Below are 25,793 nucleotides of genomic sequence, written 5' to 3'. Positions count from 1 at the left end.
CTACCCTTCTTATTGGAGTTGACACTCTCTAACCCATTTATGGGGTAGAGAAGATGCTCCTAGGAACCCAATACCTATTTGAGCTCATTGGGTTCACTAAATATTCACTAGGGATAACTTCCCTAGCAACCCTCCTAATGACCCTCTTAGGCTTTAAAGCCTTGGTCATTTGGGTCTCATCAAGGTCAACTATAGGGGTGACTCCCCTTGTGACCTTGGTAATGGTCTTCCTAGCCTTAGGTTTTGTTCCATAATCGAATGGAACATTATGATAAGTGGGCTTGACCAATTGGGACTTAGGTTTGTGACCTAAACCTTTCTTGTCCTTGGACATTGGTTTTTGACCCTTAAACCCTAGAGATGACTTCCCTATGTTTTTAAGAGCCTTTTCCAAATTATCAAGTCTTGACCTCAAGACTTGATTTTCCCTCTCTAATACTTCAAGTGTTAATTTGTCATTTTCTCTTGAGATATTCTTAGGCATGTGTCTAGTCTTCTTGGGATTTCTACCTAGGTTTTCCTTAACTTTAGAAGCGTTAATCCTAGGGTTGGTATTTCTAGTGTTAACCTTACCTAGGCTAACATGTTTAGCTCCTAAGCACATGTATTGGTTCCTAAAGTTAACATGCTTATCATTATTAACAATTGCAACAAAACTACTAGCATGAGTTTTATTAGAATTGCAATAATGAACCTTAGAGGTTACCTTAGGGTTTGCCTTAGCTCCCCCTATCGATGTGCCCGGTCTCTTGCCCTTGTGAGGTTGCCTCCCCCTCGGACAATGGCTCCTATAGTGTCCCCTTTGCTTGCATTGGAAGCACACGATGTGCTCCTTGCCCTTGCGTTTTGGGACTCCGGCTTCCTTGAACTTTGGCGCCGGTGGAGTCTTTCTTACCCTCTTTGGACACTTACTCTTGTAATGTCCATGTTCCCTACACTCAAAGCATATTATATGTAACTTATTTGAAATTGAAATGTTTGAGTTACCTAGGTTTGGGGATGGGTGTGAGCTCTCTTCCTCATCCCTTCCGGAGGTAGATGTCTCTTCTTCTTGCTCCGAACTTGAACAAGAGGAACTCTCCTCCTCTTCTTCCTTGGATGTTGAGTAGCCCTCAACTCCCAATTCGCTCCCTCCATGATGTGAGCTACTTGGCTCACTTAGCTCCTCTTCATGGCTTGAATTTGAGCTCTCCTCATGGAACTTTGCCAAGTTGTTCCACAATTCCTTGGCATCGTTGTATCTACCTATCTTATGCAAGATATCACTAGGTAATGAAAATTCAAGGATTTTCGTTACCTCGTCGTTGATTGTGGATTGGTGGATTTGCTCTTTCGTCCACTCCTTCTTCTTGATCGGTTTTCCTTCCTCATCCATCGGAGGGGAAAACCCTTCTTGTACACAAAACCAATTTAACATATTAGTCCTAAGAAAATACATCATCCTTACCTTCCAATATGTGAAGTTGTCGTGAGACTCGTAGAAGGGTTGAATCGTGACATCTTCTCCATAGAGATCCATCTCTAGCTTTGCTCCCACGGGTGTTGATCCGATGAAGAGCGGCCTCGCTCTGATACCACTTGTTAGGATCCTTCGTACGGCTAGAGAGGGGGGGTGTGAATAGCCGACCCCAAATCGATCGCGTTTCTTCCTACAATTCGTTAGCGCAGCGGAAAAACAAACAAGGAAACGAAAACAAGAAGATCAAACCTCAACGCGTCGATGTAACGAGGTTCGGAGATGATACTCCTACTCCTCGGCGTGTCCGTAAGGTGGACGAAGCCTCTCAATCCGTCGGTGGATGAGTCCCCGGAGAACCGGCTAATAATATACTCCTTGTGGGTGGAGAAACCTCACCACAATCTTTTGCAACAGCAAACAAAGGAGTACAACAATAGAGACAACAAACAAGAACAATAGAAATTGTAAAACACTTGCTTGCCTCTTGTTGTCGATTGGAACCTTGATGAAGCAGCAGCTTCTCGGATCCAGCAGCTAGAACACCGGCAGGAAACTCACGCAATGAGAGCTCAGCAAAGCTCAAAGCACAGTCTCGTGAGAAAGAGAGTTGTTACTTCGCCTGAGAGGCCTTATACCTGCACCTGCGAAGAAGAAACAGTGGAAACTAGCCGAGAAGCAGAACCCGATCGGTCTACGGACCGATCGGGACTGTCTTGATCGGTCCCGGACCGATCGATCGGTCTGAAACCCTCTGTCGTACTACGATCGATGCGTGGACCGATCGGAACCTGTTGGATCGGTCCGCAGACCGATCCCAACTCTCAGCCTCAGCGACATCGTCTCTGATCGGTCCCAGGCCGTCGGGACATCTATCGATGCGTGGACGATCGGCTGCCTCTTCCGCCTCTGTTGCTTGCGATCGGTCACGGGCCGATCGACAACGAAAACTTGATATCGATCGGTCACGGACCGATCGAGCAAACAGTATCCTGGATCGGTCGGTGACCGATCCGAGCTTTTTTGCCCAAACCAAGTCCCAAGACTTCAAATCAATATCCGGTCAACCTTGACCTATTGGTTCATCATGCTTAGCATCTGGTCACTCCCTTGACTGCTAAGACTCCCCACCAAGTGTCGGTCAATCCCTTTAACCTACTTGGACTTTCCACACTAGGAGTCCATCCCTGATCCATCTGGATTTTCCAACACCGAAGTCCGATCACTGATCCATCTGGATTTTCCAACACCAGTCGATCATCCACGATCCATCTGGATTTTCCTTGCCTGGTTTCACTCACCGGGACTTTCCAACCGCCTAACATCCAGTTAGGACTTTCCCTTTGGCTTCACTCACGGGACTTTCCACACCGCCTAACATCCAGTTAGGACTTTCTCGTTACCTAACATCCAGTTAGGACTTTCTCATTACCTGGCTTTACTCACCAGGACTTTCCACACCGCCTAACATCCAGTTAGGACTTTTCCTCTGCCTGCCTGCTTGGACTTCTCCGTGCTAAGTCTCCATACTTGGACTTTTCGATGCCAAGTCTTCATACTTGGACTTTTCCCGTGCCAAGTCTCCATACTTGGACTTTTCCCGTGCCAAGCTCCCTGCTTGGACTTTTCCAGTGCCAAGTCTCCATACTTGGACTTTTCCCGTGCCAAGCTCCCTGCTTGGACTTTTCCGTTGCCAAGTCTCCATACTTGGACTTTTTCCCGAATCAGGTCAACCAGGTCAACCTTGACCTACGGTTGCACCAATAATCTCCCAAACATCTATTCTTGTCCCATATCAAGAATAGAACTCTCTCACGAGTGTCAAACATCAACATGCAACTCAACTAGGTCAATCTTGACCTAAAGTTGCATCAACAATCTTCCCAAGTCAAACATCAAAATACAACTCGAGTCAAGTCAACTCGAGTCGGGTCAACCAGGTCAACCTTGACCTAAGGTTGCACCAACAGTTAGATGGTACTATCCATATCACCAAGGTGCACCTTCCTTTTCGAAAGACCAAACTTAAGAACTCCAAGGTTAAACATGCTTGGCTTGGAGTAATCTGAGGATGAGTGATCTCCTGGGAAGTTTTCCAGGGTACGTTCGAGTGAGGATAAAGCATGCTGAAAGGACCTACGGTGGTCTGTAGAGCTAGTCATCAACCCGATGGGCAATTCTGGTGACGTTCTTGGTTCGATTCGGGTGGGGCCCGCCTGGTCCGGGGCATTACAGATGGTATTAGAGTGACCTTGCGACCGTGAGTGCACCTGTGGAAGGAGCACCCAGGGCACCTCCTAGCGAGGGAGATTATGGGATTTATCTGTGGTATGATTCGTGGTTACACAATGAGGATGTTGTGTCTTTAAGTGGGGGTGATTGTAATACTCTGGTTCTGAGATTCTGGTTAAGTATGACTTAAAAGGTTAGATGGTACTATCCATATCACCAAGGTGCACCTTCCTTTTCGAAAGCCCAAACTTAAGATCTCCAAGGTTAAGCGTGCTTGGCTTGGAGTAATCTGAAGATGGGTGACCTCTTGGGAAGTTTCCCAGGGTGCGTGCGAGTGAGGACAAAGCACGCTGAAAGGACCTAAGATGGTCTGTGGAGCTAGTTGTCAACCCGATGGACAATTCTTGTAGTATTCTCGGTTCGGTTCGAGTGGGGCCCGCCCGGCCCGGGGCGTTACAGGAGAATAGTAGAAAAGCTGTAGCAATGAGAGTGTTAAATAGTAAAGTAGCGCATACCTTTGTCTGTGGATGGGAACCCCCTTTTATAGTATCACTGTAGCGTCTATCCATGTATCTCAAAGCGTATGCATGTTTTCCAAAGGGTCCTAGGAAAAGACAAGTCAAAAGTGTCCCTAACACATTTTCTCAACTGATCACACAAATCTTTGATGTGATAGGCTAGAAGTTTCTAAAATACGATTTACTTACTGGACATGCTCTGTTGTTAGTGGCACAAACCTCCAAAAGAGTACTAGGAGATATGTAAATGGGTCCCTGTAGGCTGATAGAGAGCCGCTAGCGGGGACAGAGGCCGCTCAATGGGAACGTCCCAGCTCAGTCGCATAGAACAGAGTTGTTTTCCTTCACTCAGCTTTTCTATTGTCGGAGGGATGCCTTTCATCTGACCAGACATGATATCCGGTCGGTCAGGACAGTGGTCCAAGCAACTCATTGTTTGTCTCTTAACCCTAGCCGTAGGTTTTCCATGAACGGTCATCCGGACGACCATGTCCGTTCGACTTCGGGGCTCGTTTGGCTAACTACGCCCGATCGGTATACCTAGTCTTCTGATTGTCTTGACTTTGACCTCCACATTGTCCGCTCTTCCCTGCTTTGACCCATTTTTGGTGAGGACCCTCTTCATTACCGTATCACAAGTCTTCCCCTTAAGTTTAGTTAAAGGAGGTTGCAAGTCCAATTGATTGGATAATTAGTATGTTCTGTAACTCTTCTTCCTGACTGGACGTACTAGGATTTAGGGCTGTCGCTCGGCTATGACATTCCGAGATTGATGCCGCTTGGATCTAACACGGACAACACTTAACCATTTTATGACTTCTGTTTGATCTCTTCTTCGAGTGGCCACCCTCACTTAGTGCCTTTTAATTACCGCTGACGGCACCATAATTGTAACAACCCAAATTTCCTCATTTCGAGTCCTAATAGTACTTAAAAATATTTAGAAATGCTTTAGAAAAATTCTAGAGATTTTTAGAGTATTTTTATGTAATTTTTGGAGTTCGTTTGATATTTTTACCAAAAGAAACAAGTTGCAAAAAATAAAGAAAATTATTAGCCGAGATTCGAACCTACAACCTCCGGCCGAACCAAGCCTTAAGCAAATCCGGTTGACCAAGTGGTCAAGCAAGCGATTCTGTTTAGAAAAGGTAGCAAAATTTATTTAAGATAGTTAACAGAATATTAGATTATAAAAGGGATAAGTTGATGTTGGATTTGTCTGTTTAGAAAAGGTAGCGAATTTATTTAAGATAGTTAACAGAATATTGGATTATAAAAGGGATAAGTTGATGTTGGATTTGTCTGTTTAGAAAATGTAGCGAATTTATTTAAGATAGTTAATAGAATATTGGATTATAAAAAGGATAAGTTGATATTGGATTTGTCTGTTTAGAAAAGGTAGTGAATTTATTTAAGATAGTTAACAGAAATATTAAGTTATAAAAAGGGAGAACTTAGGGATTATTTTTCAAAACCTAAACCTCTCCTCTCCTTTTCTCTCCCGACGGCACAGCGTGTCTTGTTTGGGCGAAGGAAAAAAGGGGGGGGGATCTAGGGTTCCTCTCCGGCGGCCGCCCAAGGGAAATTTCCGGGAGATCTTCACATGGTTGTGATCCTCTCGTCAAGGGGAAACCGTGAGCACGAAGGAGGGGTCGAAGCTTGCAATTCCCGCAAACCCTAGAAGTTTTCTTTCCGGTTGTAAGCCCAAGAACGCAAAGGTAAGTGCTTCTCACCTGCAGTAGGAGTAGTTTCGGACCTTTGTTCTTCTTGAATTCGAAGCATGAGGAGCGCTTATAGTGCAGATTTTTAATTAAACTCATATGCAGATTTTTATGTAAGCTTATAGTGCAGATTTTAATTAAGCCTATAGTGCAGATTTTAATTAAGCTTATAGTGCAGATTTTAATTAAGCTTATAGGTGCAGATTTTAATTAAGCTTACAGTGCAGATTTTAATTAAGTTTATAGGTGCAAATTTTAATTAAGTTTATAGTGCAGATTTTTATGTAGGCTTATAGTGCAGATTTTAATTAAGCTTATAATGCAGATTTTTATGTAAGCTTATAGTGCAGATTTTAATTAAGCTTATAGTGCAGATTTTAATTAAGCCTATAGTGCAGATTTTAATTAATCTTATAGTGCAGATTTTTAATTAAGCTTATAATGCAGATTTTTATTTAAACTTATAGTGCAGATTTTAATTAAGCCTATAGTGCAGATTTTAATTAAGCTTATAGTGCAGATTTTAATTAAGTTTATAGGTGCAAATTTTAATTAAGTTTATAGTGCAGATTTTTATTTAGGCTTATAGTGCAGATTTTAATTAAGCTTATAATGCAGATTTTTATTTAAGCTTATAGTGCAGATTTTAATTAAGCTTATAGTGCAGATTTTAATTAAGCCTATAGTGCAGATTTTAATTAATCTTATAGTGCAGATTTTTAATTAAGCTTATAATGCAGATTTTTATTTAAACTTATAGTGCAGATTTTAATTAAGCCTATAGTGCAGATTTTAATTAAGCTTATAGTGCAGATTTTTATGTAAGCTTATAGTGCAGATTTTAATTAAGCTTGTAGTGCAGATTTCTTAGAGCTTAAAATGCAAATTTCTTTAGAGCAGATTTCTTAAAGAGCTTATGGTGCATATTTCTTTAAAGTTTATAGTGCAGATTTTTTGTGGAACTTGTAGTGTAGATTTTTGGTGGAATTTATAGTGTAGATTTTTGGTGGAACTTGTAGTGCAGATTTTTAGTGGAACTTGTAGTGCAGATTTTTGGTGGAACTTTGGTGCAGTTTTTAAAGAAAAAGATTATAGTACAGTTTGGTTAAGTATTATAGTGCAGAATTTATGTTTGCATAGTATGCAGAAATAGTGTAGCATAGAATGCAGAATCTTGATTAGTATAGTATGCAGAATTTTGATTAGCATAGTATGCAGATTTTTGTTTAAGCATTTCAAAGTTAGAATTTGCTTAAACATTTCAGTTTCTTTTTAAAGAAGCATTCTTTTAGAAGTATTAACAAGTATAAGAAAGATAAAGAAAAGAAATAAAAAGGTCAAGGCCTTAAGTAGATCCCAAAGTCAAGACTTTAGGGATTTTGGCACACAATGTAACGACCACCCTTCTTACTACTACTACTACTCTCTAAGAGTAACTGCTACTTAACTACTAACTCTACTTAACTGGTACGCTACTTAACTAAGAGAAATCTCTACCGAAAAATTTCGGCAAAATCTCCCCTGTACCGGTGACCAAATTATCAATACAAACAAACTATACTCAGCCACAGGCGGCTGGAACATATATCTTCACAACCACGCAGTATAATATCACAAATAAAAGAAGGAAACTACCCTAACAATAGCAAACATCAATATCACTCCATCAATAGAACCCAACTACAAACGCGGAATAAACTTAATTACAATATTGACTCATAATAACATTAAAAGAAAACTAAAGAACTCTAAACAGAAAAGTCTTAACAATTCCTTAGCAAACTCTTGATCTCCCCATAGTCCAGCCATCACACACCTTCATCACCACCACCTTGTCGCCTTCCTTACTAAATCTTTTCCTTTCCTTTATCTGCAGTAAGAGGAAGTGCAGTCTATAAGCATAAAGCTTAGTGAGCGCTATCTACTCACAAAAACTCGATATGCATGTATATAAATAAAAACATGCTAAATCTGAATGCTAACATATAAAACTACTCATGCTCATATATAGCAAAGGAAATCATGCTAACTGAAATGCTAATCATTGTATAGCTAAATATGCTCATAAACCAATAAGAGAAGCATACTAACTGAAATACTAAACATGTAAAGCTACTAAACATGTAAAACTACTAAACATGTAAAGCTACTAACATGTAAAGCTAAACATGCTGAATAATCTAGTAGCAAGGAAACAATTGAAACTATTACTGCATGCTTCAAATAACAAGAAACTAACTTTCTAATTCTAGACAGATTTGAAGCTCGCTTCATTTGTTTCAAAAACTTATACTTTAATACTTCAAAATAATAATAAACTTCTTTTGGGCCCGGCATTGTACCACTTAGCGCGCATTCTTAATAAGAATCGAGGTAGCTAATCCCGAAACTACTAAGATACTTCTAGGCCTTGTGCCTAGGGGCATCTTGGAGCCCATCCCTTGGACCTTGTGTCCGGTACATGCCCTTTAAAAGTAAAATACTTTCTTTTTAACTATAACTTCTTTATACTTGCCCTTACTTGGCATTTAAGCAAACACCTTGTGTGCGCTTTTGATATTCAATATTCTGGAATTGAAATCAAGTCTAGACCTTAGTCTTTCTTGCTTATAGTTCTTAAAGACAGAAGCTCATGCTCATGTAATAGCAAAGAAACTAATAATTGCATGCTCAAGATATTCTAATAGCAAAAGAGACTAAAAAGTATCACCGTGCACATCTAATGGCAAAGGGAAATAAATCATCTTAAACCTGCTGTGAAAGTAAAGCTAAGCATGCAATTTAAGAAATGCTTAGAAATGCTATAGAAGATCAAACTGTGAAATATCCCAACTAAGCAAGTAGTAATGAGGACTTAAGCATGCTGTGAAAGTAAAACAAATTCATCTACCAAGCATGCAATGGAATCTAGAAAATCTGCTCATGTATATCTAATAATAAAGCACTAAAATTTGCATACTATGAGCATATCATCTGAATAATCTAGGGTATTTCCTGGAATACTAATTTTCAACTAAGCACATGGTTATGATTAAAACCTGGAAACAATTCTGTTCTCTGCTTGACAAGCTAGTAAGGAAATCCAAGCAAACTGAAATGCTAAATATAAGGGCTGTTCATGTTCATTAAAACAACAAGAAGAAATCAAAACTAAGTTGCTGTCCAAGATCTAAACAGTAGGCTTAGGATGAGGGCTATTCATGCACGGCAGTAACTAAAAGGTACTGGAACTGCACACTTTGGCTTGAGGTAATTGGCTATGACTGTTATCAGCCCTATACAAAATTGCTCTTGCTTGCAAATATGATGTTAAAGAAAAAGTTGTTCTAAACTCTAAACATGCTTCAACAGATTAGCAACAGAGCAAGCAAAATCTTAAATCTATTCCAAGATCCCTAACATCATGTTTCTCTACAACCAAAAATCCGAAAACCATGAAAACAAATCGAAGCTCGGAACCACTGAATCTAGGGTTGTTCCTGCTCAGCGAGAAAACAAAGAAGAAAAGCGAAATCACGGAACAACTCCTACTACAGGTGAGAAGCAACTCACATCGCTGTTCTTGGACTTACAACCGGAGAAGGAGAGATCTAGGGTTCGGGTAAAGCTTCAAATCTCGGCTCTTCTTCGTGCTTAAAGCTTCTCCTTGACGAGAAGTGAAGAAAACCCCTCGGAAAACAACCTCGCTGGCCGCCGGAGACGTGTTCACTCGCTGCCACAATTCCGCCCGAGAAGAAGAACAGCGCCGTCGCGAGCACACGAAAGGGAGAAAGGATTTTAGGGCTCGAGAAAATACTTAACCCTTTATAACCTAGGTTTTATCTCTGCCTTTTACAATAACTTAAATACATCTCGCTACATACTTGGTTAACAAATCACGTACAGCCCAGTTGGTCAGCCAACTTTTAACCAAATCAAAGGTTTGGGCTTCGATTCCTCCGTCGCGCACTTTTATCCCAAGTTATTTTAAACGTTCCAACTATAGCTTAAATCTATTTCTCTCCATACTTGGTTAACAAAACCCGCGTAGCTCAGTTGGGTGGCTGCGTCCGGTTGGGTCAGGTCCGGCCGGAGGTTTTGGGTTCGAGTCTCACCTTCAACGTTTTTTTTTTCAACACTTCTTTCTTTTTGTAAACCTACTAAACGACCTCAAAAAATTACGTAAAAATACTCTAAAAATTCCTAAAAATCTCTAGAATATTTTAAAAGTATTTCCAAATATTTTTATGGACTTTTAGAACTTGAAATAGGGAAAATTGGGTCGTTACAATTCCCCATACCTTATAAAAAGTTCGTCCTCGAACTTAGAATAGTTCTGGATACTTCTGTCTCATACTGTCCTCACGCTCCCAAGTGATTTTCTCGTGCTTCTGGTTCTGCCAGACGACCTTCACTAGTGGTACTTTTTTGTTTCTCAATTTCTTGACTGCTCTGTCCACTATCTGTGTAGGTCTGCTCTCGTAGCTAAGATCCTCTTGGATCTGCACTGTCTGAGGCTGAATCACTTGGCTGGGGTCGTGGAGACACTTCTTTAGCATGGAGACATGAAATACATTATGTATTGCTAACATGTCCTGTGGTAAATCCAGCTTGTAAGCTACTTTCCCAATCCTTTCTATGATCAGGTAAGGTCCTACATAACGAGGACTTAATTTGCCCTTCTTGCCAAATCTCATCACTCCCTTCATAGGAGCAACCTTGAGAAAAACTGAATTCCCTACTTGGAATTCAAGTGGCCTACGGCGTGTGTCAGCATAACTCTTCTGTCTACTCTGGGCAGTCTCAATTCTCTGTCTGATCTTCTGAATAGCCTGAGTAGTCTCATCTATCAGCTCTGTCTGATTGCCCAGTTCCACTTCCATTTCTTTTCTCTCACCTGCTTCTTGCCTGCAAATGGGTGATCTGCACTTCCTGCCATACAGTGCCTCATAAGGTGTCATCTTGATGGTGGCCTGATAGCTGTTGTTGTAGGCAAATTCAGCTAAGCATAGATACTTGCACCAACTTCCTTTGAAATTTAGTGCACAAGCTCTGAGCATATCTTCTAGATTCTGATTTACTCGCTCTGTCTGTCCATCAGTCTGAGGATGGAAGGCTGTGCTGAACTTGAGTTTGGTGCCTAGTGCAGTCTGAATACACTCCCAAAAGTGAGAGGTGAAGCGTCCATCTCTATCAGAAACAATAGATTTAGGAACTCCGTGAAGTCTGATCACCTCTTTAACATACAACTGTGCCAACTGCTCTATAGAGTGGGACACCTTGATGGCTAGAAAATAAGCAGACTTGGTCAATCTGTCCACTATCACCCATATTGCATCATATCCATTTGTGGTTCTTGGGAGACCTGTTATGAAGTCCATGGATATGTCTTCCCACTTCCACTCTGGTATAGGAAGAGGCTGTAGAACTCCTCCTGGTCTCTGGTGTTCTGCTTTGACCCTCTGACATGTCAGGCAAGTACTGACATATTTAGCTACATCTCTTTTGAGTCCAGACCACCAGAATCTCTGTTTCACGTCTTGATACATCTTGGTAGAACCAGGATGCATGGAATAAGGTGTACTATGAGCTTCTTCTAAAATTTTCTTTCTCAGCTCTTCGTCATTGGGAACACAAAGACGGCTCTCCTGATAAAGAACTCCACTGTCTGATACTCGAAACTCCAAATTTCCTTCTTCTTGTATCCCTTACTTGATCTTTTGGATATCAGGATCTTCACTTTGCTTTCTCTGTATATCCTCAAGCAGGGTTGACTCTAAGGTCAATGCAGAGAGTTGCCCATAAATAATTTTCATTCTAAAATCTGACAACTCCTTCTGCAGTGGTAGGGCTAATGATGACAAAGACATCAGGAATGCACTGGATTTTCTGCTTAGTGCATCTGCTACTTTATTAGCTTTGCTTAGAAGCATAAGCTATAATTTTTCTTTCTTGCATGAGTACAGCTCCTAGACCCATCTTGGAAGCATCACTGTAGATGTCAAAACTCTTGTCACTCTCTGGAACTACCAGAATGGGAGTACTGGTCAGTCTCTTCTTCAACTCTTGGAAACTCTGCTCACATTTATCTGACCATTCAAACTTCTTGTTCTTTCTGGTGAGGGCTGTAAGTGGAGAGACTATTCTGGAAAAGTCTTCCACGAATTTCCTGTAGTACCCAGCTAAACCAAGGAAGCTTCTGATCTCCCTGGCATTCTTGGGTCTCTTCCAATTGCTGACCGCTTCTACTTTGGCTGGATCCACTTGAATGCCTTCTTTAGAAATTATGTGACCTAGAAACTCCACTTGCTCAAACCAGAATTCGCACTTTGAGAACTTAGCGTAAAGCTGCTTTCGCTGAAGAGTCTACAATACTATCCTCAAGTGCGTGTCATGTTCCTCTGAGGTCCTTGAATAGACTAGAATGTCGTCAATGAATACGATGACAAATTTGTCAAGGTATTCTCTGAACACTCTGTTCATCAGATCCATGAAAACTGCAGGTGCATTAGTCACACCAAAAGACATGACTACGAACTCGTAGTGTCTGTATCTGGTCCTGAAAGCCGTTCTGGGTATGTCTCTTTCTTTCACTTTTAGCTGATGGTACCCAGAGCGCAGGTCTATATTTGAGAATACTTTCGCCCCTCTTAACTGATCAAATAAGTCATCGATCCTGGGAAGGGGGTACTTGTTCTTGATGGTCACTTGATTCAGAGCCCTATAATCTATGCACATCCGCATAGATCCATCCTTCTTCTTGACAAACAACACAGGAGCTCCCCAAGGTGAGTGACTAGGGCGGATGAAACCTTTGTCAAGCAGCTCCTGAAGTTGCTCTTGTAACTCTTTTAGCTCTGCTAGAGACATGCGATACGAAACTTTTGAAATTGGACCGGTACCAGGAACCAATTCAATCTCAAACTCCACTTCTCTGTTGGGAGGTAGTCCAGGTAGCTCTTCTAAAAATACCTCTGGATATTCACAGACTACCCGAACGTTTTCCTGCTTGGGTCTTTCTTGTTATCTTTATCCTTCCAGTTCTGATTACTTGACTGGGGTCTCTGTTTCCCCACTGTCTTGTCTTCTATCTTGACTAGCTTGTGTTGCGTTTGTTGTGCCTTGTTGTTGTTCAAATAGTGCTCACTAATGCCCTGCTAACCAGCTCTTCACCAATCTATGGTCGGTAAGTTTCACTACTCACATTAGGTGTTATTTCTGGTCTCAGCATTAGGAGCATCAGTCTGACTCGCTCTTTCACTGTACTTACCAACTCTAGGCAAAGGTGAGCTAGCCTGTTAAATCTTTTAACCGCTACTTCTACTGGGAGGTCACCTGGCTAAATTTTATAAACTCCTCATAATGTTTATTGGTGATCCGTTGGCGGAAGAACTCTTAGTAAAACTCTATCTCAAAGTCAACCCAGTTTATCTGATTGGCTGCTCTCTTACTCTTAACTCGCTCCCACCACATACCAACACCTCCAGATAGGTAGAAAGAGGCACACTTAATGGTATCAACCTTCTCGACTTCTGGTCAGTCAAGAAGTTCCATTGTGCTCTCAAATGTCTTGAACTAAGCCTGGGCATCCCAGGGCTCAGTCGTTCCTGAGAAGCTTTCTGGTTTCAGCTTTAGCCACTGGATGAGATATGCTTCTTGTCTTTTAGATGCTGTGGCGACTTCCAGGGCAGCTGATGGGACTTCAGTCACCACTGGGGTCTCCACATTAATGGTTGGGGGAGTGGGAGGAGCTGGCTTCTGATTGGCCATTAGATTGGCAATCACTTGCTGCTGCTTGCTACTTGTCTCTGAAGTTGAGAAACAACTTCAGAGAGAATAGGCCCAGGGGTTCTGGGCTCTTCGTTCTCCTGAACTTGGTCCTCAATATGAACGGTACGGGGATGTTCTCTTCTTGCCATCTAATTATGCAAAGAAAGAGACTTGCAATCTTCTCTATCCTTCCTAAACATACATATATATGGATCAAGAAAGGAAAAACAATAACTTCTATCTTACTTAAGTACTCATAAGCAATTACTCTGTACTACAGTTAATAATAAGGAAAGCAGAATAAAGAAAGAATTTAAATACTTTCTTACTTGAAGACGGCAAGGATGATGCTGATGTGTGTGATGCTGGAGAATGGGACCTGCTCTGATACCAACTGTAACGACCACCCTTCTTACTACTACTACTACTCTCTAAGAGTGACCGCTACTTAACTACTAACTCTACTTAACTGGTACGCTACTTAACTATGAGAAATCTCTACCGAAAAATTTCGGCAAAATCTCCCCTGTACAGGTGACCAAATCATCAATACAAACAAACTATACTCAGCCACAGGCGGCTGGAACATATATCTTCACAACCACGTAGTATAATATCACAAATAAAAGAAGGAAACTACCCTAACAATAGCAAACATCAATATCACTCCATCAATAGAACCCAACTACAAACGCGGAATAAACTTAATTACAATATTGACTCATAATAACATTAAAAGAAAACTAAAGAACTCTAAACAGAAAAGTCTTAACAATTCCTTAGCAAACTCTTGATCTCCCCATAGTCCAGCCATCACACACCTTCATCACCACCACCTTGTCGCCTTCCTTACTAAATCTTTTCCTTTCCTTTATCTGCAGTAAGAGGAAGTGCAGTCTATAAGCATAAAGCTTAGTGAGCGCTATCTACTCACAAAAACTCGATATGCATGTATATAAATAAAAACATGCTAAATCTGAATGCTAACATATAAAACTACTCATGCTCATATATAGCAAAGGAAATCATGCTAACTGAAATGCTAATCATTGTATAGCTAAATATGCTCATAAACCAATAAGAGAAGCATACTAACTGAAATACTAAACATGTAAAGCTACTAAACATGTAAAACTACTAAACATGTAAAGCTACTAACATGTAAAGCTAAACATGCTGAATAATCTAGTAGCAAGGAAACAATTGAAACTACTACTGCATGCTTCAAATAACAAGAAACTAACTTTCTAATTCTAGACAGATTTGAAGCTCGTTCCATTTGTTTCAAAAACTTATACTTTAATACTTCAAAATAATAATAAACTTCTTTTGGGCCCGGCATTGTACCACTTAGCGCGTATTCTTAATAAGAATCGAGGTAGCTAATCCCGAAACTACTAAGATACTTCTAGGCCTTGTGCCTAGGGGCATCTTGGAGTCCATCCCTTGGACCTTGTGTCCGGTACATGCCCTTTAAAAGTAAAATACTTTCTTTTTAACTATAACTTCTTTATACTTGCCCTTACTTGGCATTTAAGCAAACAACTTGTGTGCGCTTTTGATATTCAATATTCTGGAATTGAAATCAAGTCTAGACCTTAGTCTTTCTTGCTTATAGTTCTTAAAGACAGAAGCTCATGCTCATGTAATAGAAAAGAAACTAATAATTGCATGCTCAAGATATTCTAATAGCAAAAGAGACTAAAAAGTATCACCGTGCACATCTAATGGCAAAGGGAAATAAATCATCTTAAACCTGCTGTGAAAGTAAAGCTAAGCATGCAATTTAAGAAATGCATAGAAATGCTATAGAAGATCAAACTGTGAAATATCCCAACTAAGCAAGTAGTAATGAGGACTTAAGCATGCTGTGAAAGTAAAACAAATTCATCTACCAGGCATGCAATGGAATCTAGAAAATCTGCTCATGTATATCTAATAATAAAGCACTAAAATTTGCATACTATGAGCATATCATCTGAATAATCTAGGGTATTTCCTGGAATACTAATTTTCAACTAAGCACATGGTTATGATTAAAACCTGGAAACAATTCTGTTCTCTGCTTGACAAGCTAGTAAGGAAATCCAAGCAAACTGAAATGCTAAATATAAGGGTTGTTCATGTTCATTAAAACAACAAGAAGAAATCAAAACTAAGTTGCTGTCCAAGATCTAAACAGTAGGCTTAGGATGAGGGCTATTCATGCACGGCAGTAACTAAAAGGTACTGGAACTGCACACTTTGGCTTGAGGTAATTGGCTATGACTGTTATCAGCCCTATACAAAATTGCTCTTGCTTGCAAATATGATGTTAAAGAAAAAGTTGTTCTAAACTCTAAACATGCTTCAACAGATTAGCAACAGAGCAAGCAAAATCTTAAATCTATTCCAAGATCCCTAACATCATGTTTCTCTACAACCAAAAATCTGAAAACCATGAAAACAAATCAAAGCTCGGAACCACTGAATCTAGGGTTGTTCCTGCTCAGCGAGAAAACAAAGAAGAAAAGAGAAATCGCGGAACAACTCCTACTGCAGGTGAGAAGCAACTCACATCGCTGTTCTTGGACTTACAACCGGAGAAGGAGAGATCTAGGGTTCGGGTAAAGCTTCAAATCTCGGCTCTTCTTCGTGCTTAAAGCTTCTCCTTGACGAGAAGTGAAGAAAACCCCTCGGAAAACAACCTCGCTGGCCGTCGGAGACGTGTTCACTCGCTGCCACAATTCCGCCCGAGAAGAAGAACAGCGCCGTCGCGAGCACACGAAAGGGAGAAAGGATTTTAGGGCTCGGGAAAATACTTAACCCTTTATAACCTAGGTTTTATCTCTGCCTTTTACAATAACTTAAATACATCTCGCTACATACTTGGTTAACAAATCACGCACAGCCCAGTTGGTCAGCCAGCTTTTAACCAAATCAAAGGTTTGGGCTTCGATTCCTCCATCGCGCACTTTTATCCCAAGTTATTTTAAACGTTCCAACTATAGCTTAAATCTATTTCTCTCCATACTTGGTTAACAAAACCTGCGTAGCTCAGTTGGGTGGCTGCGTCCGGTTGGGTCAGGTCCGGCCGGAGGTCTTGGGTTCGAGTCTCACTTTCAATGTTTTTTTTTTTCAACACTTCTTTCTTTTTGTAAACCTACTAAACGACCTCCAAAAATTACGTAAAAATACTCTAAAAATTCCTAAAAATCTCTAGAATATTTTAAAAGTATTTCCAAATATTTTTATGGACTTTTAGAACTTGAAATAGGGAAAATTGGGTCGTTACACACAAGGTGCTTATTAAAATGCCAAGGCATTTCGAGTCTCACTTTCAACGTTTTTTTTTTTCAACACTTCTTTCTTTTTGTAAACCTACTAAACGACCTCCAAAAATTACGTAAAAATACTCTAAAAATTCCTAAAAATCTCTAGAATATTTTAAAAGTATTTCCAAATATTTTTATGGACTTTTAGAACTTGAAATAGGGAAAATTGGGTCGTTACACACAAGGTGCTTATTAAAATGCCAAGGCATTTAAAGAAGAAGTAATTAAAATAATAAGATATTTTACTTTGAAGAGGCTAGTACTCGACTTCCAAGGTTGTCATTAAACAAATCCAGGTGTCCAATTCCAAGGTCTTGGCCCTGGTAGACCAGGGTCTGCTCTTTTAGGATTGGTGGCTCGCTACCCCAACCTATTAGGGAACGCGCATAAGATGGTACTAAGCCTGAGCCCAAGAGAAGTTGATTATTATTTTGAAGTATTAAAGTATAAGTTTTAAACAAGTGAAATAAAAGAATAAGTTTTTAAACAAGTGAATAAAAGAATAAGTTTTTAAGCAAGTGAAATAAGATTCAGAAAGTGTTTAAAATTCAGAAAGATTATGCTAGCATAATTGTATAGATTTGTTTTACACGTTTAACATTTCAGTATGTTTCTTTTGCTATTAGATGAGCATGTGTAGTATTTTCTTTAGAGCTTTCAGTTCTTGGATTTCAGTATATTTACATGCATATTCGAGTTTTTGTGAGTTAGACAGCGCTTACTAAGCATTCACTTATAGTTTGCATTTCCTCTTACTGCAGATACAGGAAAGGAAAAGTTTTAGCAAAGGAAGGCGACAAGGAGGTGTTCGATGATGTGTGATGCCTGGACTATAGAAGCCTTGGGATTTAGCATAAGAATTTATTAACAAAGAGTTGAGTAGAATGTATTAGATGAGTCATTTAGTCTTCCGCTGCTAGTTAATTGTAAGTTTTGAGTTCTCCGAGAGTTTTAGGACACTACAAAAAAATAGTCTATTAGGGACGACAGTTTGCAACGAATTTAAAATTTGTTCCAAACTTTCCAACAAAATTTGCAACAAAATAATAAATTGTTCCGAATTAGCAACAAATTGACCAACAAAATAAATTCGTTGCAAATTAGCAACAAAAGATAATTTGTCGCTAACTTTGTTGCAAGTTAACAACAAAAAATAAAATTTGTTGCAAATTTTCCAACGAATATTTAGTTCGTTGCAAATTTTGCAACGAATATTTTATTCGTTGCAAATTTTTGCAACGAATAGTATTTCCGTCGCAAATATAGCAACGAAACTATTATTTGTTGGAAATTCCCGACAAATATATAATTCATCGCAACTTTACAGCAAAAATTTGAGGGTAGAGTTTCCAACGAATCTTAAATTCGTTGCAAATCTTTCCAACAAATCTGCTAATTCGTTGGAAACATTTCCAACGAATCTGCCAATTCGTTGGAAATTGCCAACGAATCTGACAATTCGTTGGAAATTTCCAATGAATCGCAGATTAGTTGGAAAGTATGCTGTGATTTAAAAACCCGTTTGACCGACCTAGAGACCTCGGAATTGGATGAAACAAGTTCCTATGTGCTCCTCTTGGTCTCCTGATTCTATAGATGACCTCAAATATTTTTTTTGAATTAAGATAAATTTTTTACATCAAGGTCAATTGGATGAATATGAATTTGATTATGGATGTATTAGTGTTTTAAATCAAAATGGAGTTTAGTTGAACTTGGTGGATTTAAAAAATGATGTTCGAGTGCTCAGAACGATGGGAAATCAGTTTGTTGGGGAGCGTAAGGTTCTCGTGATTATATCCATGAATTAAAAATAATTACGGAGCTAATTTATTTTGATTTGTGAATTTTTAAACTTAAATTTAATTTTTCCAACACATTGGGGGTTGAAAAAATAAAGGAAAAAATATATAAATTAAAAAAAATATTTGAGGACACATATGAAGTCAGGATAAATAGAGGAGCACACAGGAACCAGTTTCATCCAATTCGGAGGTCTCTAGGTAGGTCAACCGTGATTTTAAGAATAGGAAGAGTTTCCAACGAATCTGAAATTCGTTGGAGATTTCCAACAAAATGGCAGATTCGTTGGAAACATTTTCAACGAATCTGCCAATTCGTTGGAAAGTATGCTGTGATTTAAAAACACGTTTGACCGACCTAGAGACCTCGGAATCGGATGAAACAAGTTCCTATGTGCTCCTCTTGGTCTCCTGATTCTATAGATGACCTCAAATATTTTTTTTGAATTAAGATAAATTTTTTACATCAAGGTCAATTGGATGAATATGAATTTGATCATGAATGTGTTAGTGTTTTAAATCAAAATGGAGTTTAGTTGAACTTGGTGGATTTAAAAAATGATGTTCGAGTGCTCAGAACGAGGGGAAATCAGTTTGTTGGGGAGCGTAAGGTTCTCGTGATTATATCCATGAATTAAAAATAATTACGGAGCTAATTTATTTTGATTTGTGAATTTTTAAACTTAAATTTAATTTTTCCAACACATTGGGGGTTGAAAAAATAAAGGAAAAAATATATAAATTAAAAAAAATATTTGAGGACACATATGAAGTCAGGATAAATAGAGGAGCACACAGGAACCGGTTTCATCCAATTCGGAGGTCTCTAGGTCGGTCAACCGTGATTTTAAGGATAGGAAGGGTTTCCAACGAATCTGAAATTCGTTGGAGATTTCCAACAAAATGGCAGATTCGTTGGAAACATTTCCAACGAATCTGCCAATTCGTTGGAAATTTCCAACGAATCGCAGATTCGTTGGAAAGTATGCTGTGATTTTAAAACTCGTTTGACTGACCTAGAGACCTCGGAATCGGATGAAACAAGTTCCTATGTGCTCCTCTTGGTCTCCTGATTCTATAGATGACCTCAAATATTTTTTTTGAATTAAGATAAATTTTTTACATCAAGGTCAATTGGATGAATATGAATTTGATCATGAATGTGTTAGTGTTTTAAATCAAAATGGAGTTTAGTTGAACTTGGTGGATTTAAAAAATGATGTTCGAGTGCTCAGAACGAGGGGAAATCAGTTTGTTGGGGAGCGTAAGGTTCTCGTGATTATATCCATGAATTAAAAATAATTACGGAGCTAATTTATATTGATTTGTGAATTTTTAAACTTAAATTTAATTTTTCCAACACATTGGGGGTTGAAAAAATAAAGGAAAAAATATATAAATTAAAAAAAATATTTGAGGACACATATGAAGTCAGGATAAATAGAGGAGCACACAGGAACCGGTTTCATCCAATTCGGAGGTCTCTAGGTCGGTCAACCGTGATTTTAAGAATAGGAAGGGTTTCCAACGAATCTAAAATTCGTTGGAGATTTCCAACAAAATGGCAGATTCGTTGGAAACATTTCCAACGAATCTGCCAATTCGTTGGAAATTTCCAACGAATCGCAGATTCGTTGGAAAGTATGCTGTGATTTTAAAACCCGTTTGACCGACCTAGAGACCTCGGAATCGGATGAAACAAGTTCCTATGTGCTCCTCTTGGTCTCCTGATTCTATAGATGACCTCAAATATTTTTTTTTGAATTAAGATAAATTTTTTACATAAAGGTCAATTGGATGAATATGAATTTGATCATGAATGTGTTAGTGTTTTAAATCAAAATGGAGTTTAGTTGAACTTGGTGGATTTAAAAAATGATGTTCGAGTGCTCAGAACGAGGGGAAATCAGTTTGTTGGGGAGCGTAAGGTTCTCGTGATTATATCCATGAATTAAAAATAATTACGGAGCTAATTTATTTTGATTTGCTAATTTTTAAACTTAAATTTAATTTTTCCAACACATTGGGGGTTGAAAAAATAAAGGAAAAAAATATATAAATTAAAAAAAATATTTGAGGACACATATGAAGTCAGGATAAATAGAGGAGCACACAGGAACCAGTTTCATCCAATTCGGAGGTCTCTAGGTCGGTCAACCGTGATTTTAAGAATAGGAAGGATTTCCAACGAATCTGAATTCGTTGGAGATTTCCAACAAAATGGAAGATTCGTTGGAAACATTTCCAACGAATTGCAGATTCGTTGTGAATATCCAACAAATAATATTTTTGTTGGAAATTTGTTGGAATCCCTAATTACATATCCTTACCCGGCCCGATCTCTTCTCCTCACATCTTCTCTTGACCTAATTTTCCTTACGGCGGCTGCGGCAATTTTTTCACCTTCTCTGGACTAGTAAGCCACTCTCGTTCTAGCCCTTCTTTTTTTCTCGATCTCCCGGCGTCTCCTTTTTTCCCGATCTCGCGGCGTCGCCTGGCCGCTCGCGGCGTCGCGTGGCCGGTCGCTGTTGCGCCTGGCCAGTCGCGACATCATCTGGCCGCGAGCGGCCGCGCCTGGACGCGAGCGGCCGCTACTGGCCGCGACCGGCCGCGACCGGCCGCGCCTGGCCGCGACCGGCCCCGCCTGGCCGCGACTGGTGCCTGGTCGCGTGTGGCGGCGAATGGCAGCTCACGGCGGTCCCTGGTAGCTCAAGGTGCTGTCTAGCCCCTCGCGCTGGCGCCTGGCCTTAGCGCCGATGCCTGGCCGCTCTCGCAGCTTCCTGGCTGCTCTCAACGGCGCTGAGGTTGACCACTAGCAGCCTCCCTGTCCACTGTCGGCATAGGATGGCTGATGGTGGCCTCACTTAGCTGTTGTTTGGCGTTGGTGATCCCGTTGCGGCGTAGGCTGGCCACTGGCGACTGATGCTGTCCGCCAGCAGCTGATAGCATTGGGTGACCTCTGTTTGTAAATCGACAGATCATTGTTTGATGTCAACTAGTTGTTCTCGATCTTGGTTGGTCGTGGGCTGTCTGTGCGTTACAGTGGCACAGCTGTCCGGGGGTCAATGCCTTGTCGTTGGGGCCAAGAATATATTTGATAATTTCTAGACTTTTTTATTTTATTGTAAATTTAATATTATTGTTTGTGCAGGTTTGGATTTGACGTGGCTGGGAGAGACTTTTGGTTTTATTTACCTTTGTTAGGTATATTTTTTTACACATGATATTTTAATAATGATTGCATGCTTTTATTTTCCTCTATTATATTTTATTTGTAGTTGTATGTGAGCTAAGTAATATTGGTCATTAGTATTTGTGTTCTAGGAGTTTTTATTACTATATTTTATTTGAAACAGGCAACATGCAGAATGAAAGAAGTTGGATGTATAATAAAAATTTACCTGACCGTGGGGGTTTAACTGATGAGTTTATTACTGGGTTGAGACAGTTTTTAAATTTTGCATCTAGTAATGTTGAGTTTATGGATGGTAATCAGATACGATGTCCATGCAGAAAGTGTCATAATGGAAGATTTTTACCATCTAATAAAGTTTCAGAGCATCTTTGTAGATTTGGTTTTACTCCGAATTACTATAATTGGACATGTCATGGTGAACCATTCATATCTGATGAGGATTATTATGGACACAACATACAAGTCTCTAGGGATCAAAGTTATTATAATCAATTAAATCCATATCAAAGAATGATATTTGATGCAGCGGCTCCGAATTTAATTCCTGAACCACATGGTGCCAGTTTTAGCTGCCTTCCAACAGTTGAGCAAATGTTTACAACATATGCATCACCATTAGAAGAGGTACAAGTGCCAGGTGTTGATGAAATTGTGAATAATGAAACATATCTTAAATTTCAGGAAGTGTTAAGTGCTGCAGATGAACCTTTATGGACTGGTTGTGACAAGCATACTAAATTATCATTCACTGCAAGACTGTTGAATATCAAGGCAGAGTCTAATTTGTCGAAAGATAATTTCAATAAGGTTGTTCAAGCTATTGAAGAGGCATTGCCCCAAGATAATATACTGCCTAATGATTTTTACAGTATGAAAAAACTTACGAAAGAATTAGGTCTTCCTGTGGAAAGAATTGACGTTTGCAGAGACGGTTGTATGCTATATTGGGGAGATGATGCAGATGCAAATGTTTGTAGATTCTGTAATCAAGATAGGTATAAGATCTCTAGAAGGAGTCAACAACGACGCAAATCATACAGTCAGTTATTTTATTTGCCATTAACTCCTAGGTTACAAAGACTTTATGCATCAAAGACCACTGCTCAACACATGACTTGGCATGCAAATCATCGAACAGAGGAGGGATTAATGTGTCATCCATCAGATGCAGAGGCATGGAAAAATTTTGATAGAACATATCCTGAATTTGCGAAGGAGACTCGAAACATTCGGTTAGGTCTTTGTGCTGATGGTTTTGCTCCATTTAGTAAATCAGGAAGACAGTATTCTTGTTGGCCAGTTATATTAACTCCATATAATCTTCCACCTGGGATGTGCATGAAAACACCGTATATGTTTTTAACATTAGTTGTGCCTGGCCCGCAAAATCCAAAGAAGTTAATAGATGTTTATATGCAACCACTGATTGCAGAGCTAAAACTGTTGGTGCAACCTTAGGTCAAGGTTGACCTGGTTGACCCGACTCGAGTTGACGTGACTCGAGTTGTATTTTGATGTTTGACTTGGGAAGATTGTCGGTGCAACCTTAGGTCAAGGTTGACCTAGTTGTGTTGCATGTTGATGTTTGACACTCGTGAGAGAGTTCTATTCTTGATGTGGGACAAGAATAGATGTTTGGGAGATTATTGGTGCAACCGTAGGTCAGGGTTGACCTGGTTGACCTTATTCGGGAAAAGTCCAAGTATGGAGACTTGGCACGGAAAAGTCCAAGTAGGGAGCTTGGCACTGGAAAAGTCCAAGTATGGAGACTTGGCACGGAAAAGTCCAAGCAGGGAGCTTGGCACGCGAAAAGTCCAAGTATGGAGACTTGGCACTGGAAAAGTCCAAGTATGGAGACTTGGCACTGGAAAAGTCCAAGTATGGAGACTTGGCACGGGGAAAGTCCTGGTGAGTGAAGCCAGGCAGTGGGAAAGTCCTAACTGGGATGTTAGGCAGTTGGAAAGTCCTGGTGAGTGAAGCCAGGCAGTGGGAAAGTCCTAACTGGGATGTTAGGCAGTGTGGAAATCCTGGTGAGTGAAGCCAGGTGGAAAGTCCTGGTGAGTAAAGCCGGGCAAGGGAAAATCCAGATGGATCAAGGGTGATCGGACATCTGGTGTTGAGAAGTCCAAGTGAGTGAAGCTTGGCATATGGAGTCGGAGAGGGCTCGGTAGCTCGTTCTCCGAACTAGGTTAGAGAGGGCACTCTAAACCTAGGAGTTGGATCGGACTGGTGACCGATCCAGTGATATTGCGTTTGCCCTGATCGGTCTGGTGACCGATCAGAATCAGATCAGTAGCTCACTGATTATAATCTGATCGGTCTGGAGACCGATCAGGAGGCAACGCAACTTGCGAGAAGAAAGCCGTGGATCGGTCTGCTGACCGATCCACCCATGGCCTGATCGATCGGCAGACCGATCAGGCATAGATCAGTGGCGTGAGGAGCCGAAGCCTGATCGGTCTATGGACCGATCAGGAGGTTCCCTGATCGGTCCACAGACCGATCAGGGCTTCGATCGCGACACCTGATCGGTCTGGGGACCGATCAGGTGACAAACAGAAGCTTCACGCGCCTAGGCTGATCGGTCTGCAGACCGATCAGGGTTCTAGCCGTTGCGACGCAACGGCTAGTTTCTTCGCTGTCTTCTTCGCAGGTATAAAGGGGTCGAGGGCTGCTGCTGCACTACTTCTTCTTCCTCTTCTCTTGTTCTGAAGAGCTGCTGTTCTGGTGCTTGAGCTTTGTTGAGCTCTTCTTCACAAGCTTCGCGTGAGCTTCTCGACTGGGATATCCTGCTGTTGTAGGTGTTCTGAGGAGCTGCTGCTTCAACGAATCCAGTCGGCGAGGAGGCAAGAAAACCTGTGTTTTTACATTTATTGTTCTTGTCTTCTTGTATTTCTTGTTGTATTCCTTTCTTGCTGTTGCAAGAATATTGTGGCGAGGTTTCTCCACCCACAAGGAGTATATTGTATTAGCCGGTTTTCCGGGGACTCATCCACCGACGGATTGATAGGCTTCGTCCACCTTACGGACACGCCGAGGAGTAGGAGTTTCATCTCCGAACCTCGTTACATCGACGAGTTGAGGTTTGGTTTGTTTTGTTTTCGTTTCCTTTTGTTATTTCCGCTGCTAACCTAATTTGTAGAAAGAAACGAGCAAAGATTTGGGGTCGGCTATTCACACCCCCCCTCTCTAGCCGTACGAGTACAAAGGATCCTAACAAAAACAACTATGGGATGAAGGGTTTCCTACATATGACGTCCATACTAATCAGATGTTTGTTATGAAGGCTGCTCTTCTTTGGACCATTAATGACTTTCCAGCTTATGGAATGCTATCTGGTTGGAGTACTGCGGGAATCTTAGGTTGTCCAATATGTATGGAGAGATCAAAGTCTATCAGATTGAAATATGGAAGAAAGCCGAGTTATTTTGATTGTCATAGGCAATTTTTACCATTAAATCATAATTTCAGAAGGAATAAAGATGAGTTCATTAGGAATAGAATTGAAAGAACACCTCCGCCATTAAGATTGACAGGTCAAGATATTTGGTATAGAGTGTGTCACTTTCCATCTGTTATTGAAGAACCACATGGTACAACATATGAATATGGAAGCACTCATAATGGACTAAGCGGAGTATATTTTGGGATTTACCTTATTGGTATAGTAATTTAATTCATCATAATCTGGATGTAATGCATATTGAGAAAAATGTTTTTGATAATCTCATAAATACAGTGATGGATATTGTCGGAAAAACAAAAGATAATTTGAATGCAAGAAAAGATATGCGACTAATTTGTA

Source organism: Zingiber officinale, chromosome 3B (genome assembly GCF_018446385.1).
Source record: "Zingiber officinale cultivar Zhangliang chromosome 3B, Zo_v1.1, whole genome shotgun sequence".
Taxonomy (NCBI): Eukaryota; Viridiplantae; Streptophyta; class Magnoliopsida; order Zingiberales; family Zingiberaceae; genus Zingiber; species Zingiber officinale.
This window is presented reverse-complemented; position numbering follows the sequence as displayed.